Raw genomic sequence first — 6,319 nt, forward strand, 5'->3', positions numbered from 1 at the left:
AATTAAATTAGATAAGGTATAAGCAAGTACAGAGTATTATGTGAAGGGTATAATTTGAGGGGTAATCTTTGGTGGAAAAAATTGATTTGAGGAGAATTTGGGATGGTCAAAATCCATCTGTAAAGCCATAATGGCTGGACCTATATCATAATTTTTATAATAGTATTTTTTATTTAATTGTAAAAAAACACATAACAAACTTTACCATCTTAATAATTTTAAAATGTACAGTTCAGTAGTATTAAGTATATTCACATTGTTGTATATAATAGTATTTTAAGGATAGTATTTTTATTGGTTTCATAAAAACAATACATGTTCATTTATAAATAATTCAAACAATATAGAAAGTTACAGGAAGGTTTTTAAATCTGAGATCCCAGATTTTACCATCAATATTAAGTGACCATCGTGGTAGGCATATTTCTATGCACTTATACAATTAAGATAATCTTACTTAAGATGAGAATGTGCATAGTTTTTAAATTTTTAAAGTGTTAAAATTATTTGAATTTGGTAGTGGTAAGATAAGCTGAAGGAATTGCTGAACTCTAGAAAAATGTTTCTTTGCCACAAGAAATCTTATTTCCTAAAATATCCAAAGTTTAAAAAATTAAGAGTTTGGAGATTTTTTTATCTGTATGTTTCCAATTTAGAAATGCAAGTTGACTCTGCTATGAAAAAGATATATTTTTATTTATGTCATTATTTTTTAAAGTGAAGGTTTTAATGTTTCTTTTTTGTAACCTTAATTCCTTTGGTCATTTGGTCTTGACCTCTATTTTAAAATCCAGTGGTCGCAACACACCTCAGTTCTCAATTCCTACTTATTAATTTTGATTCATCACTTAGCTAACTGCTCTTCACTAAGTAGTTTTTTTTTTTTTTTTTAACATGGATTCGTGGATGTTATATTTGTCTTTTTCATCAATTTCTGAATGTCACTTACTTAGATATCATAGTTTGGGGTCATGCTGGCTTTGCCTTAAGACTGCAAACATTTTTCCTTTGTTTTCTAGAAGGCTTTGAATATTGCTTAGAGGAAGTCTAAGGCCAGCATGATTTCCTCCCTCTGATAAGTTAGTTTTCGGCCAGGAGGTCTGAAGTTTTTCCTTCATTCTTCATGGCTAATAGCCTAACCAGTATATGCCTTGATATGAATAGTATATGTCCATTTTTCTTCGAACATTTTATTCTGCAGATTCAGTTCTTTCATGATTTTGTGGAAATTCTCTTCTGTTACATCTTTAAGTGCTTTTTCTGATTCATTTGTTGCAATATGTACTCAGGGAGTTGAATTAGGCTATATCATGTTATCTTTGTCTCACTTGCATATTATCTTGTTTGCAATTACTTTGGTCCACTTTTCTTCTGCATTCACTTATTAAATTCAGTTGTCAACTGGAATTTACTGAGTGCCAGCACAAGTGGTAAATAAGATCACATCCCTTCCTTTATGTGAAGCTATGAAGCTTTTTACTTGAGAATAGGGGAGGGAGAAATAAACATAACGAAGTCAGGTAGTGAGAATAAGAAACCCAGGTAAGGAAATGGAGGGCAAGGGGGAATTGTGCATTTTAGATAATGCAGTGAGAGTAGGCCTCTCCGAGATGACATTTGAAAATAAACGTGAATGGAATGAGGCTGTGAGATAGGCAAAGACCTGGGCAATCCAGATGTAGAGAAGAGCAAGTACAAAGGCCCTGCAGTGGAAAAGTGGTGTGTTCAAGACAGAATGATTATAGAGCTGCATGAGTAATCAGAAACTGGTGAAAGGTGAGACTAGAAAATTGGTTAGGCTGGGTCACAAAAGGGGCTGAAGGCCCTAAAGAGGAGGCTGAATTTTGTTCCAACTGTGATGAGGAGCAAGGAGATGATATATGCTTTAGAGGAGTCACTCTGGCTGCTGCTAAGTATTTCAACAGCAATACATTGAGTATAAAGAATTGGTCAAACTGGTGTTGTCTAACTGAAAAAGGAAAAGGGGAGCACGGAGATAATATAATAACTTCAGGAAGTAACCTAGTCCTGGATAAACTTGGGAAGACCTGAAGTTACTAGAACCCCGGGGCTAGGAGGGGAGACCCAGCAGAGTTGGAACCCTGACCTGGGGCAAGGGGTGCTGCCCACTTGCTGCTGGTGCCTCTGAGAGGTATGCTGGGGGCTGGTTCTAGGAAAGTGGAAAATAGTTGAAATGTGGGGCTAACTGCTGCTGTGAGGGTGGAGGTCCATAACTGGGGCAATGCTGGCAGGTGCAGAAAGCCAACAAGGAGGAGCAAGTTCTTTTTCCCTCTTCTTGACTTTTAGTCTTTTTTTCTGAAGTCGCTTATTGACAGACTGTAGCAAGGATTCGGCTGGCAAAGTATAGAAATGTAGCTTGCAGAGTCCCAGTCCCAGCATCACAGAGTATGGAATGGTTTATTGCTAAGAGATAACAGCCTAACAACTGTTACAAAGAGGAATTAAGGATGACTTCTAGGTTTTTGTCTTGAGCAACTGGATGAAAATAATGCCACTTGTTGACATGGGGGAAACTTGGGGAGAAGTAAATTGAGAGGGAGAAGAAAATCAATGTTTGTTTTGAATGAGTTAACTTTGCAGTCCTTATTAGACATCTGAGTGGAGTTGGTAGATATGGATTCGGAGCTCGACAAAGGTATTAGACATAGAATACAAATTTCAGGAGTCCTAAGAACACAGACAATATTTAAAATCAGAAAAAAAGGATAAGATGACTGAGGGGGAAATTAAATATTATGTTGAAGAAAAAAAAAAGGGCGAGGAATATGCCTGGGAGTCCCAAACATTTGGGAAAAGGAAAATGATCTGGCAAGAAGGTAACTGATGATCTCAACAAGAGCAGTTTAGGTGGAGCTATGGAGACAATAATCCTAATCGGAATGGACTGAAGAGATGATGTATGGTGAGGAAGTGGAAACTGCCAAGTACAAACAACCTTTTAAAAGTCTGTTATAAAAGGGAGCAGAAAAAATGGGCTCTTACTCACCAAGTAAGTGGAGGAGGATATGAGGTCTAGAGTGATGGTATTTTTAGAAGGAAATACTACAGTATGTTTACTGATTGGAATAATCCAGTAAAGAGAGAGAAACTGAGGATGCAGGAAATGGAGGGGGTAATCACAGGAGCACAATCCTTGACTATACAAGATGGGATCCAGGGTACAAGCAGAGGGGCTTGCCTTAGATTAGAGCAGGGAGAGTTGGAAAAGTATATATGAGTACAGATGAAGTCAGGTTGATAGGTATAACGTGGGAAAAGGGAGTTTCTCTTGTGATAGCTTCTATTTATCAATAAAATGAGAGTTTGAAGTGAGGAGCAGGGAAATGTGGGAGATTTAGGAGAGAGGAGACAAAGCATAATCATCTTGATGAATTGACTAGGGAATGTGCTGGGATTGCCAGTCTTTTCTTTTGGTGAGAATTTGATTTCCAGCCATGCTTATTTCATTTCTGGCTGATCCAAATTTATTTATTTATTTATTTTGAAATAATAGTATTATTTTGGCCTTCATTGGCTTAGGTTGCAGACTTTTCTTTTTTCTCGCCGCTTCTGGTAATGTTTTTATAAATTTATTTATTTATTTTTGGCCGCCTTCGGTCTTCGTTGCTGCGCGCGGGCTTTCTCTCATTACTGCGAGCGGGGGCTACTCTTCGTTGCGGTGCGCAAGCTTCTCGTTGACGTAGCTTCTCTTGTTGCGGAGCATGGGCTCTAGGTGCGTGGGCTTCAGTAGTTGTGGCCCACGGGCTCAGCAGTTGTGGTTTGCAGGCTCCAGAGCACAGGCTCAGTAGTTGTGGTGCACGGGCTTAGTTGTTCCGCAGCATGTGGGATCTTCCCGGGCCAGGGCTGAAACCTGTGTCCCCTGCATTGGCAGGCAGATTCCTAACCACTGTCCCACCAGGGAAGTCCCTGGTAAGGTTTTTAAAGGAGTTTTCACTGTTCTTTGTTTCGTGCAAACTATTTTGTAAAGTATTTGGGCAGGAAGATTTTGTGATCAGTCTTCACTCCCCATCTTTATCTGAAAGTCTAGAATAATGTTTTTAAGTAGACTGCACTTCATATTTTTTCAACGCAACCTATATATAACAGATAATAAGTCATAGTAATATTATATGTTGTATTATTATAATAGCCACCATTTACTGAATGCCTAGGTGCCATGTACTATGCTGGGTACTTTACATACATGATTTCTAAAACATAACAACTTTACAAGGTAAGTATTGTTGCCAGTTATTTCCACAAGAAACCTTTTTTACTGGTGGTTTACAGATCACAGAATCTTACTTGAAGCTCATAGTTGGCCAACATAAACAAGGTAAGAATAAATTTTTCTCCCTTTTGTGTCTGTAAAAAATTAGCACTTAAGAGACTGTTCTTTTTGAAGTACAAAATAATAGTTTGCAAAAGTGCACCACACAAACTAAGGGAGATTTTTATGGACAACTTTTTAACATAGGACTATATCATTAATCTCTTGGTGGGAGAGTTGCTAACTGACAGATTCAAGGAACTTGGTAACTTAATTGAGGTATCCCTTCTCTAACCACCTCATCATCAACAAATATACTAAGAGCCTGCTATGTCAAAATAATTAATAAATTATACTAAACCACTATAATTTTACAAGTTATAGGATATGTACCAGTGTTTGTTTTGGAAACTCCATTATTTGGATTTAAATCAATATCAAACTTTTCTTTTGGGCAACAATATTTATACTTGTGATGATACTGAAAACACATCATTGGGACATAAACACGTATCTACGCCAAGTAATAGGTTTCTTTTTCTGATTATAAAAGTAGTACATGTAAGTGAAGAAAAATTTGAAAATATGTTTCAATAAAGAAAAAATATTTTTTAAAGAGACAGCAAGAAAAAAACAACCAATAATTCCTTTATTTAGAGGTAAATGACTATTGGTTGACATATTTCCACACAGTTTTTTAAGCTTATGAAGTTTAAACTGTTTGCTTGAGCACACTTTTTTTTTTTTAAACATCTTTATTGGAGTATAACTGTTTTACAATAGTGTGTTAGTTTTTCCTTTACAACAAAGTGAATCAGTTATACGTATACGTATGTTCCCATATCTCTTCCCTCTTGCATCACCCTCTCTCCCACCCTCCCTATCCCACCCCTCTAGGTGGTCACAAAGCACAGAGGTGATCTTCCTGGAGCACACTTTTTTTTCCTAACGATTTATCAGAAATGTTTCCTCAAGTTATTTAAAACTCTTTAAAAACATTTTCAATGGCTGCATTAATGATCCTTGTGTGGAGTAGTGTTTCCTTAAGTGGTCATTTAAGCTATTTTCCTTACTTTCTTATAAATAATGTTGCTATGAACTTTTTATGCATAAATCTATCTTAGCATTTCAGATTATTTCCTAAATTAGGATGAATTCCTAGAAATAGACTACAAGGCCAACATTTTTAAGCTTCTTCATTTGGTAAAAATTTTGCTGTTAAAAAATATATATATCTTTTAATTCTCTACATATATTTATATTGAAAATAAACCTAAGGAGAAAAAGGTATGAGGCCTACCTTTTAAAATTGAGATTAATGTTTAAATTTAGGCTCAGTGTTTTTGTTTTGCTTTGTTTTTATTTTAATATCTTTAAGGAAAAATCCACTCTTCAAAATATTAGTTACTTCTTTTATCAGGTTTGAAACTTACACTTAATTTGAGATAGAAGTTTAAATGTATACTTATTTCAGCCTAATACTTCTATTTTTCAAGGTTTACCATCTCTTTTTTCCTATTTCCAAATTTGCTCACCCAACAGTGTTGCCTCCTGACTCATCATCAGTTTAATTTCACATGCACACCACTAATTCAGGGTGGTGAATTACACATTCATCTGTGGATAAAAACCTAAATAAAATTACAGATCAAGGTCATTCCCAAATTTAGGAAATTTGGCACAAGAGTTTAAGAGTACCAAAATTAATATTATAGAACAGTTCAATTGTGCTAGACTGAACTTCAGAGCATATGAAGAATAGAACACGTTCACCCAATTCTAAAATTAATTTAGAATGGTGATGGAATCACAAAACTTGGGAAAATCAAACCTCCAGAAGAAATAGAGCCAAAGCAAATAAGATTACTGCTTTGTAGTAGTTATGATTTAATAATTCACTCACCAATACTTATTGAACATCTTTTATGTGTCAAACACTTGCTAGAAGGGAGCTGGAGTAAGCAAAAAGATATAGGCCTGCCCTCCTGGAAGATACATTCTAGTGGAAGAGACAGACAAAAGTAAATGAACAAATAAGTAAAAGTCATA

The sequence above is a fragment of the Kogia breviceps genome, chromosome 16 (genome assembly GCF_026419965.1).
Source record: "Kogia breviceps isolate mKogBre1 chromosome 16, mKogBre1 haplotype 1, whole genome shotgun sequence".
NCBI classification, from domain to species: domain Eukaryota; kingdom Metazoa; phylum Chordata; class Mammalia; order Artiodactyla; family Physeteridae; genus Kogia; species Kogia breviceps.